An 11,921-nucleotide genomic window follows, 5' to 3' on the forward strand; every position below is an offset into this window, starting at 1 on the left:
TAGAATATTGATGTTTATTCAATAATAACAAGTAGAGATGTTGGAACAGATTTAGGTCTATTTAAATAATAATGCCTGAGAAAAAAAATGAGCTTCCGTTAGCAAGAAATTTAAAAGCCGCCAAGGAAAGTAAATGTCATGTAAACAACAAAACGTATGCAGTAAGTTCGTCTCGCAAGCCTGACAGCGTAATCCAATGAAACACAATATTTGACATCAGAAGAAAAAAGAAAAAAAAATTAAGGTTCTACCGAGATTTGAACTCGGATCGCTGGATTCAAAGTCCAGAGTGCTAACCATTACACCATAGAACCACATACCGAATGAGTGCAGCAGAACTTGAGTTTAAGACAGTGAAAGATACATTTGTATCGCTTTGAAAGGGATATTTTATTTGTGTTAGTAGGACAATACAGGTAAGCGTAACATTTAGATACTAGATTCTAGATCTATATCAGTGACTCATAATAAGATGGTTTACTGTCTAAGCATACTGTGCGCGTTACGGTTCACTGAAATCTTGTTAGTACATCAAGGTCTCTATCGCAGTGGATCCCAAACTTTTTCCGTGACGGAACACGTCGCGTATTCTGAGTGTTTAGCGCAGTGGTTCCCAAACTTTTTCCGTGACCGTCGCGTATTCTGAGTATTTAGCGCAGTGGTTCCCAAACTTTTTCCGTGACGGAACACGTCGCGTATTCTGAGTATTTAGCGCAGTGGTTCCCAAACTTTTTCCGTGACGAAACACGTCGCGTATTCTGAGTATTTAGCGGAGCACTCTGTTTATTTTTTTTGTTTTAGAGAAATTACTTCACGTGGTGGCCTACTTGGTGATTATTCTAGTACTTCGTGGAACTCCTATTCAGGCCTCGCGGAACACTAGGGTTCCGCGGAACACAGTTTGGGAAACACTGCTCTATTGTATGCTTGCGTGTGTGGACCGAGACCATTCTTATGAAGGGCCTGAACACTGACCTGCACAATCTGTGGGCAGTTTAGACCAATAGCTAGAAGCCATGTCGTAAGGGAAGTTTTGACTTGGAGACAATGACGCGACTAGTAAAAACTAGACTGGGTTTTGAGAAGGAATAGCGAAAGACAAACCAATGTAAACAGACTACTCTTGACGGCTTTAGAGAGAGGGAGCTTATCATGAACGTAAAGATTTAGCTTGACGACATTCGACAGTTCCCTTCGTTATTTGTAAACGTCTTGTTCGACATTCACTATAAGCATCGACTGACTTCTATTGTTGGCCTTTCGTCTGTGAATTATGGGATTTCGTTAGTTGAGTGTTACCTACGCTTGGTTTATCTGCGCTAGACATAGCGAGGAAGCGCTTAACATAATTTACTACATTTGGTAAACCATTTCTATGTGAAACTATTTCCGTGTTTCTATACAGTGATAATTTCTCTGTTTAGTCTTCACGAGACCAGGAAATTTACTCGCGGCAGAGTGGGGGATTGTAAAAAGGGGTCGCCGAGCCTAAAAGGTTGAGAACCGCTGCTATATACAGATGTATGCTTTTACATTATTTCGGAAATGCGTTAGATTAGTAGCACTAATACAGTGTAGATTGTGTAAATCACGACACAATCTTGTTCCAAGTTAATACAAGTCTTAGTGGCATACATGCGGCCTTTTCGATGGGGTACCGGCCCACCAGGCATTTGCCCGAAAGCCCATATAGACAATCAACTTTTATGTGGAGTCGCTTGTGCTGAACAACTGAAGAAAACAACACACTTTTTTTCCTTGGCAAAGTCTGCAAAAGAGCTCACAGCTCAGCAGCAATAAAGCTGGTCGAAAGAAGAAGAAGAAGAATGTGGAGTCGCTTAATTAAGAAAAAGAGTTCTTTTTTTTTTTTGGTCAATATTTAGTTGCATCATTTAAGTTCATTTTAAAATGAGTAATGTCACTGGTTTTCCCTTTCGAGATAATTTGTTGTCTTTGACAAGTCGTTTTCTGATCACTGAGGTCTTTAAAGGTCGTTGAGAGGTCGTACTTAACTTATAGTCAAGCTCGGCTATTTCTAGTGAGACTCGAATGGTACTAAATTAGAGCAAGGTTAGTGTGGGGGTTTTGTGAACGGCGCATGTCATTGACTTGAATATTAGATTATAGAGACCATATCATGCTCTCTTACAGAAATATAGATGAATATTTGATATCTATATGTGCTACATTAACATTGTGATGAAGGTAAGTATATATGTGTAATTATAATAGCTTTAATCTAGGTCAATAGGTCGCAGCATTTCTAAATTGTATAATTTATATTATTTTGTAATAGAAAATCATTTATATTTAAAATAATTAATTAAAAAGGCAATAGATCAATAGAATGAAGTCTACGTAGATAAAATAGCTCAGCATCAAATGCTGTAGCCAAAATGATACAAAAAGGAGTTGAGTATTACTTTCCCGTGAAGAGTTTGTCCCATTACACTTCTACAGAAAACAGAAAAGAAAATATTGAATTTTTATTAGCGGCCCTCGAAAGGCGAAAAGACGCTATTAGTTTTGTGTGACATGTCTGTCCGTCCGTCCGTCCCTTTTAGATCTCATAAACTAGAAAAGATAGTGAAAATCCGACATCATAATATTTTAGTCCATTCAAAGTTCTGATGCAACGGCTACTTTTTTTTTCTTTTCTAAAAGCGAAAAATCTAATTTTGTAAATCACTTATGCAAGCAGTTTTTTTCATAAAAATACACCACTTTTACAACTATTCACTATTAATAGTAACAATCACGGGAGGCTCATTAGTAGGGGAAATATATGTGTAGATTTATTGTTAAAATTATTTTTTTTACATGTGTATTGCTATATTATGTAAGTTCTGTCCTACTATTTACTACATTTACCCAAAAATAATGTTTACTTTTTTAAGAGAAAAAATCCATTTAGTATGAATATAAGTTGGACATAATTTCAAATAACAATTAATAAGTAGATTTTCATATTAACGGTCGCGTGAACTGCAGTGCCATATAACACATAACTAAAGGAATTTTTTTTTTATTTACGGAAATATTATTTTCTTTTTTTTGAGGATTTGATTAAGAGATTGACCTTTACAAAACAATTAGATATTCATTATGAGACATCAGTTAGGCCAGGTTCGCATTTAACTTCATATTCATTTTTACCTATCCTTTGGTCTGCTTGACCGCTGCGCTGGGGCACCACACAAGATCTGTAAACCTTCTTTCTCCATTCTTCTCTGTCATTAGTCATTGATAGGATTTAATTTTGATGTTCTTTCTGAAAATATTGATACCTGCTTTTTTACCTGCCTGGGTGGACCACTTCGGGGGCCGATTTTGAGTTTGTGTTTCCACACAAACTGTCTTTGTAACATTGTTATTTTTATTTTTGGTTGAGGTATTCGTCATATTGTAAATATCTGATTTGAGTGATGGTTATTGGACACAGATCTATATATATCTTATACATAGACTGGAAAACGGAAACAAGTTCTTATCCGATAATGATCAGATCACAGACCTATATATATATATATATATATATATAATATATATATATATATATATATGGCATTTTACGTCTCGAGAGACGATCTTTTCCCTTTGCAACTTCTTATGTGGCTGAATAGGCCAATCCTTGATACACAGCTGCGGTTGCAGATTGGGCATATGAAATCAACAGGCACAGTTGCATTTTCAGCCTTCTTTCTGCTTCTGTTGTGTATGGCATCTGCAATCCGAGACCCTTCTCTTATACTCTTTTTCCATGTGAATCTATCCAGTGCTACTTTTTCCCAGCTGCTAGTGTCGATTTTAAATAGTTTCATGTCGCGTTTGCATACATCTGTATACCGTAAAAGTGGGCGACCAGCGGCTCTCCTGCCTTCAATAAGATCGCCATACAGGATGTCCTGTGGAAGTCGACCTACTGGCATTCTGCGAACGTGGCCAAGCCAGCTAAGGCGTCTGCTGCTGATAACAGAGCGGATGTCGTGGCACCCTGCTCTTCGTAGCACTTCCTCATTGGTTATCTTATCTTGCCACCTTATTTTAAAGATCCGCCTTAGGCATCGAAGGTGGAAGATATTCAGCTTTTTTTCCTGCCATGAGTAGGTTGACCATGCTTCACTTCCGTATAGCAAAGTGCTCATCACACAGGTCCTGTAGACTAAGGCTTTAGTATTGTTAGTCAGCAATATGTTGTCCCACACTCTTTTCTGCAACCGTGACATGGTGCCCATTGCTTTGGCTATCCTATTGTTGATGTCTTTATACAGTAGAGCGTTGTTGGATATGATGGAGCCAAGATAGCAAAAGTGATCAACAATTTCAAGTGGCCATTAATGTTTACTTGAGGTGCAGTATTTGTGTTTTGGACAAGTATCTTGGTCTTGCTTTGATTAATATTTAAGCCGAACTTCTGGCAAGCGGCAGATAGTTTGTCAACCAGGGTCTGAAGCTGGATATCAGAGTCAGCCACAATATCTGCATCATCAACATACAGGAGTTCTCTGATAAGTATCCTCCTAACCTTGGTTTTAGCCCGCAGCCTTGATACATGGAATAGTTTTCCAGAGGATCTTGTATGGAGAAACACACCTATATATATATAATAAGGCTTGTCTTCGAGTCCGAAGATTAGTGAGGAGTGCAGTATTTCCCGTGGCAGCGCAGCCCCAGATGTGATCTACATATTATGCCTCATCCAGGGCAAGCATAACCATTGTCCGCAGGTGGTTGATTTAGATTTTCTTTTAGCCGTCTGCGTTTGTCCTCGGCAGCGGATTTTTTTTTGGTCTCAAATATTTGTTATATATTTAACGCTTTTTTAAGCTGTAAGAGAAGTCGCCACGAATTTAGTAAAATAGATCTTTTCTATCTTAGATAAATAATGATTTTTAGTTTTCAAAGTTTAGAAATATTGCAAAACCATTTGGAGGATTTTAAATAGAATGGGCTATTAATCACAGAACTATTTATTCACGAAAATATATGAAATGAAGCCATTTCCTGTTAGTTCCCATTAAAATAATGTTCCGAAAATCCTAGATTGAAATAATTCATGTCTATTGATTTTAGTCATCTGACGTACATTGAAATAGATTGATGACCTAGATAGTTTTAGATAATGTATCTGAAAATTGCAAAATGTTAATTATGCGACGTCTAGATCTAAACAATTATCTGTTATATAGGTTAGCGTTGAAAAAACAACAACACAACTTTACTTCCTTATAAATACTTTATAAAACCACGCCTTTCAGCTTTTTGAAAAATGTTTTTCACGACATTTCTGTGAAGTGCTAGAGATGTCCATGCCCGATCAAGTATAATATATGTCTGTGGTATTGGACTAGTTTTAATGAATTCTCAATATACGGGTTTGTGACATTGGACTGAATCGATTATCAATTTTGTTGTCGTAATTAGGTTTGTTCTGAACCCAAATAATTCAATAGTATAACGCTTAAATGTCGTAAACATTCACTCAAGCATAATGGAGCAAGCAAAACAAAAAAAGAAACTTAAAAAAAAAGGGTATCAATTAGATTTGGATCAGTCATTTAATTAAATTTGTAATTGATCTACACTGACCCTAATAAATCTGTTTGATTTGAAATATTTTCACCTTTTGTTTTTGTTCAGCTCAGTTTCTTCCTTTTAGCTTTCTCAATACGCTATGATCCTATCACTTGCCTGGACCAGTTGGAAAGGGGTAGGGAAAGAACGGGGTATCTGGGTGATCGCATTTTAAATGTTTTTTTTTTTTTATAAATTCAAAAGAAAAAAATTCATACAATTCAGTTTAATCAGGTTAGAATGATAGTAGGATTACTGTTGTAAGATTGAAATGGTAAGATTTATATAGACTTTATAGACTGTCATGTGAAATTAATAATAGCTTTACATTTAAAAAGTGTAAATGTTATTTTAGACAGCCTCTAGGGGTGGTGAGTGGGGCAACCGTCCCAAGCCCTGCACCTGAAAAGGAGCCCACGATAGCGAGATAATTCCGCTGCCCCGTCAGCCAATCATAAAATTATGCAGCTGCCCACACATTCTAAATATTCTAATGCACCGCAGCCATTTGTTACAGACTGCAATACTCTGTGTTGAATGTTTTGTTCAAATTTGAAGTTGATTTTAATGATTTTTTTTTACATTAAGTAGGTTAAAGTCATTACATTAACGGTAATGAAAACAATACAAACTGTTACGTCATCAAGTGAACAATAATAACTGACCAATGATAACTGACCTCCGATAAAGTACATTTTATAGTGAATGTTAAAGGATACAGGTACAGCATTAGAGGCGGGGACGCTAAGAGGCGTGCTATGACATTCAAAGCATATACTTATAAATCCTGTAGGCCCCGCATATGACACTCGCCCATTCACTCAGACCTCATCTGATTATGTTAGAAAAAACCCTAATGAGATTATGATAAGGGTTTGATTACATTTTTTTTTAGACATACAACCTTTATGGATGAAACATTAAACGTAAAGTCAAAATGATGATGATAATAATAATAATAATAATAAGAAGAAGAAGAAGAAGAAGAAAACAGAAACTGAAAAATGATTTTTCAAGTCAAGTGACACTACCGGAGCCATGATCCCATGGTGAGCATCTTTCCACACGGGAGACTCTTGATATCTGTGAGTCTGTATGTGTGTGTGTGTGTAGGCATATCAAGCCTGAATGTCAGTCAGTGTCATAGACGAAGTTGACGTTTTTTTCACCCACAAGAGTCAAGGGGAGATAATGCTACAGGATGAAGTCTGCCGAAGCAGACGACAAGGGCGGAGTTATCACATTGGTAGTGAGTGCACAGCAGACATGTGTGGCAGGGTGATCACGTGGTAGCGAGATTGCGACGGTAACACCGATTACGTAATATATCTATTTATATATATATATATATATATATATATATATATATATATATAGAAAATGTAGGCCAGTGGTTTCCAAAAAGTTTTTGTCCGTGTGGGGGTTGGGCGGGGGGCTTCAGTTAGATTTTCTTCTCACGAGTCACTTGTCGAATATCGCACATGTCCGATGGAACCTATCGTCCGTACTTCATTATGCACTGCGGGCAGATGTTACGAGGGGTCGGAAAGCAGCGCAGAACTTTGTGGATATGACCCCCAGTGTCGTAGTGTGGTCAGCACCAGTGACTTGGCGGAGTTTAGGTTATTGGTTAATATACATGACTAAATGCAAGACGCGTAGGACGTAATCATCTTCTTTTTTGAAGTAACGTCTGTATCATTTAAGATAAGATAAGATAAGCACTGACGCAGTGTGTGTGTGCGTGGTTCTAATGTAACAATGCATTACAGCCCAGTTTCTTGCTAGAGAGCACTACGGGACGACTAGTCTTTCCTGCTCTGTTTCCAATCGGAGTTCATCTCAGATGTAACTATGAGTAGAAGTAGGCGGATTGTTTTGGTTGTGTAGACTGAATAGATTCCGATGTAGCCTCGAGGAAGTCTATCGTCAGGGCCGGCCTTAGGCATAGGCAAACTAGGCTTTTGCTACTAAGGTATCCAATTGGTGGGCGCCTCGCACAAGGCTAAAAAAAATAATTGTTTTTGAGAAAAAATTTAACAAATTGGATCACATCTCAAACATAGCAGAGCACTATGACTCTATGTTTCCTAGATCCAATCTAACTTTGTCTCCACTACGGAAATAGAATTTCAGTTATTTGTCGATTTAGAAAGACAGCCAGGTTTTTAATAAATTGCGTAATTTTATTTTTTCGATGTTTATTTATGTATTTATCTATTTTAAAATAGGCATTAAAGTGAAAGATGTGATAGCTAGGCATGTGGGACAGGCAAGACGTAAATGTTCTTTATATTGAGCTAGATTATTTGATTTGTGTTACTCCTATGTCTGAAATATCTAACAAAAACAAAAATACATTGGTACGAGAAAATAGACAACGCCAAACTGTGGGAGATGAGTGGACAGAAAAGTTAAAGGTGCAGATCTTAGAGAGAAAATGTCGATGGATTGGCAACGCCCTAAGAAAAAATACTAACAACAGAGCTAGATAGGCCTTAGGGTGGAACCCCCACAGGGCACAAGTCGTGAAGGAAGACCAAAAAAGAAAGTGGCGACGCAGTGTGCTAGATGAAGCCGAGATGACCGGAAAGAGCTGGGAAGCCATTAAAAAACAACCAAGAGACCGTGGAGAGTGACGTGTTTTTACTGAGGCCCTATGTTCCATGAGGAACGCAAAGGAAAGATGATGATGACTTCTATATCTACTTTCAAGTTGAGTCTATGCATATTTATAATTAAGTAATTATATGCAAGTAGGTTTAAAGTTAAATAGAGAATTTAATACGCTTATTTTGGTTTACAGAAGATAAAGTCACATTCTTACACAAATACTATAGGACAAATGTGTACAAATGCTTCTTCTTCCCAGAATGGGAGCTAGACAGGAAAACCGGGGACCTAGCAGAATATAGGTCATTGGTTAATATGCATGACGCGTAGGACGTAATCAGTTTTGTTTTTTTAAGTAACGTTTGATTATATAAGATAAGATACATTGGTTTAGTAGTACTAACTGTTTAAGGCTACACACTTAAGACCGAGCATTCGCACCAACAAAAAAAAAATATATGCTAAAATCGAAGATGCCAAGAAATTTGATTTGAAAGTGCTAAAAGGTGGGGAAATTAAATCGTATTGCTTCTAAATTAGATAAATATTCAATAAGTCTTATTTTATGTACAACAGGATACACCTCAAAAAATAAAGGTAGCTATTTATAGCTATCTGCTCTAGGTAAAATCTCCATTAAAATAAATCTACATCTCATTTTCTAAGTAATTGTTAATTCTCTCTCTCTCTCTCTCTCTTATTTGCTTTCTCTGCTAGGTTTCCATTGACGACAGTCGAAGAGATTGTGTGTGTGTGTGTGTTTACAGAAAATGGAGAAAGGAGGGAGAGAGAGGGAGGGGGTAACGGAAAAAAAAAAGAAAATGAATGAGCGTGAAAAGACTCACCCCCCCCCCACTCACACATCGTCTAATAAACCGCTTATCCTAGCTTTCGTGTCGTAACCGCAGCTGCCGGAGCCGCTCCTGGCTCGTTCGGGTCACCAAGAGAGAATCCTCCCCGAGGGGATTATGGCGGGGCAGATGGGTTAGCTGCGCATGTCCGAGGGTGATTGACGATGTTGGCGAAAGGCTGCGCTCAGAGCAACATGCCGAGCTTTGAGGAGGGTCAACAGACAGCGTGTCGCGATGGAAGCAGGATCAATTGAATGTCGCCAAGCTTTAGGGTATGTCAGGGCGCTAGAAAAAAAAAGTAGAGAGAGGGGGGGGGGCATCGAAAAAAAAACCTGAAATCAAGGTATAAAAGTTTGATTGGAGCAATGAAGTGTTTTGTAAAATGTGAAAATACATTTTTAAACAAATCTGTTACTGTCCACTTGTTCGTTGAGGAACATAATATGTAGAGATGTGAAAAAAAAATGTAAAGAAAGTTTAGACTGTAATCAATTTTGAACTTTGTAATCATTTTTTGTAACATATAAAAAAAAAAACAATAACAAAAAATAATTTAAAAAATATGGAGATGCCGGGGATCGAACCCGGGGCCTTTCACATGCAAAGCGGACGCTCTACCACTGAGCTACATCCCCTATGTAATACGTGACGACAGAAAGAAAGAGTAGCCTGACATGACCTACATTTTTTTTCCAAAGCTTCTTTCGCTGGCTCAGCCAGTAGTTCGAGGCAAGGCGTAAAAATTACACGCTGGCCAGGTTTTCTTCTGACGACGAATGTACACTCTAGATCTAGGCCACAGTTAAACATTGATATTGTTTGATTATTGTTTTAGTAGTGCAATTTAATTACAGGAGTCTAGACTAGCATCTACAATTAATATTTAGAACATCAAAATTTATAATTATAATAACTTCTGGATCTAGATTAATATGATCAAAACACTAACGGCACACATTGTTACAGATTGTAAAGGGCGTGTACTGTGAAGAAAAGATTTTGGAAAGTTGTCTTTTTAAGACGCTATAACAGTACATGTCTCTGTGGCGCAATCGGTTAGCGCGTTCGGCTGTTAACCGAAAGGTTGGTGGTTCGAGCCCACCCAGGGACGTTATGTTTTCCTATATTTTTTAAAAAAGGAAACATTTTTTACTTCGTTATCTAATTATTGCGAGCGATTTTTAATAAATTTTAAATATTTTATAGACGTGTTTATTTAGGGATATAGCTGCTTACACACTGTTTAATTAATAGTACCTATATATTTACATAACGTTATCTTCAAGATGTGTTATTGTTTTTATTTTTATTTGGTCCTAGCTTTATATTGAACCAGACATATGCCAGGGTCCGGGCTGCCCAGACTTTATTTATTCTCTACTCTAAACTTTAAGTATTGGCGTTTCATTGTTTGTTTCGTAAACCAGTAACTAATTAATTACATAATGTTTGTGTACGTTGAACCAATTCACAAGTTTCTCAGAATATTTGGTTGTTCAACCTTTCAAGTATTAATACATTTTTACCGGCAAGATCAAGGGCAGAGCAGAATGACAAATGTGGGACGCGTGGGTATTGGGTTCCAGCTCTGGTCTAGTAGGTTACTGAAACATTTATTTATTAATCTCACCCAAAGTATTGGTTACCCTACTTAGTAAGCCAATATCGTGGAAATGCAAAACTGGCTAGACCTACGATGGACCTCATTCACCAATCCGTAAACAAACAACATTTTGCCACGTGATTCTCTATTTCGCATATACAAATTACGATCTAATTTTAATACACAATGGCTATCACGTGACATTTTTTTCGCTGTTTTATCAATATTATCACGTGACTAAATATTGCTTGTTTACGATTGGTTAATGAGGTCCATTGAGCATGTGACTTTGTTGGAAACCATCATTATGATTATGACGTCACGCAACAAATTTTGTGAATTTGGAACTGCAAATATCCTGAAATTATTAAAATCTCCTGAAAACTCATAAACATTTCATGAAAAGAGACTACACTGTCATTTTGAAGTGTCATTCAATAAGGAAAACGCCAGTCCTACGCGTGGAAAAAAAAAGGCATTGTCAGCTTTTATTTGATAAAAATGTAATAATAGGGCGAATTTAAACCAAAAGAAGATGACTACAGTATAAATTGCTTCAACAGAATTGTGGACACTGCAATTCATTTCTTGCAGCAGAGATTTAAACAGCTGAAATTCAAAACATAAATATATATATATACTAGACATATGTTACCCGCGACCCGCGGGTCTTTATTTGCGCATTACTTTCGATATAGTCACTGAGAGTGTTTTGTAAACAATTAAACGAAATAATAATGTAATAAGTAAAGCGAATGTGTCAATGTAAAAATAGCTAATAGGCTTAAATCCATTTTTTTTTAAATTAAAACATTTGCTTTTGAATAATCTAGTGGATTGGATTTAGATGTATGTTAAACGTAGCTAATGATCCTTTCACGTTATTTCTCTTTCGCTACGAAAATAAAATTAGTTTTGCGAAAATGGTTTACCCGAAGTCGATACATTCTTATCTATTAAAAACGAAAAGAGCGATAGCTTTGTTAAATAAATGGGATTATAAAGTGAACAATTAAACGAAATAATTTTTAGTACGCGAGTCATGAATGAATATAGATCTAGGCCTATCTCAACTCGGCTTCGCAGCTTTCGTAAACGGATGTAGCTTTAGAAAACCAAATTTGAATGTTTATTTGATCAAAATATGAAATGAATGGACTTTAATTAATATGTTTAAGTGTTAAAGTATAAGACTATCTGTGCGAAGAGAAGTTTTATCATCTTAGTGTTGAATTAGAGTTTTAGATCTAGGGATGGGATTATAAAGTAACAATAAAACG

At 36.8% G+C, this 11,921-nt stretch overlaps 3 non-coding genes across 3 annotated transcripts; 1 reads left to right on the forward strand and 2 right to left on the reverse strand.

The window, feature by feature from the left end:
- Positions 1-242: 242 nt before the first annotated feature.
- On the reverse strand, positions 243-314 carry Trnaq-uug (transfer RNA glutamine (anticodon UUG)). Its single transcript has one exon. It is a non-coding gene; the product is annotated as a tRNA-Gln (tRNA).
- Positions 315-9,601: 9,287 nt separating this feature from the next.
- Positions 9,602-9,673, reverse strand: Trnaa-ugc (transfer RNA alanine (anticodon UGC)). Its single transcript has one exon. It is a non-coding gene; the product is annotated as a tRNA-Ala (tRNA).
- A 402-nt stretch (positions 9,674-10,075) lies between these two features.
- Trnan-guu (transfer RNA asparagine (anticodon GUU)) lies at positions 10,076-10,149 on the forward strand. The gene has a single exon. It is a non-coding gene; the product is annotated as a tRNA-Asn (tRNA).
- Positions 10,150-11,921: the final 1,772 nt, after the last annotated feature.

Source organism: Biomphalaria glabrata, chromosome 11 (assembly GCF_947242115.1).
Source record: "Biomphalaria glabrata chromosome 11, xgBioGlab47.1, whole genome shotgun sequence".
In the NCBI taxonomy this organism is placed as follows: domain Eukaryota; kingdom Metazoa; phylum Mollusca; class Gastropoda; family Planorbidae; genus Biomphalaria; species Biomphalaria glabrata.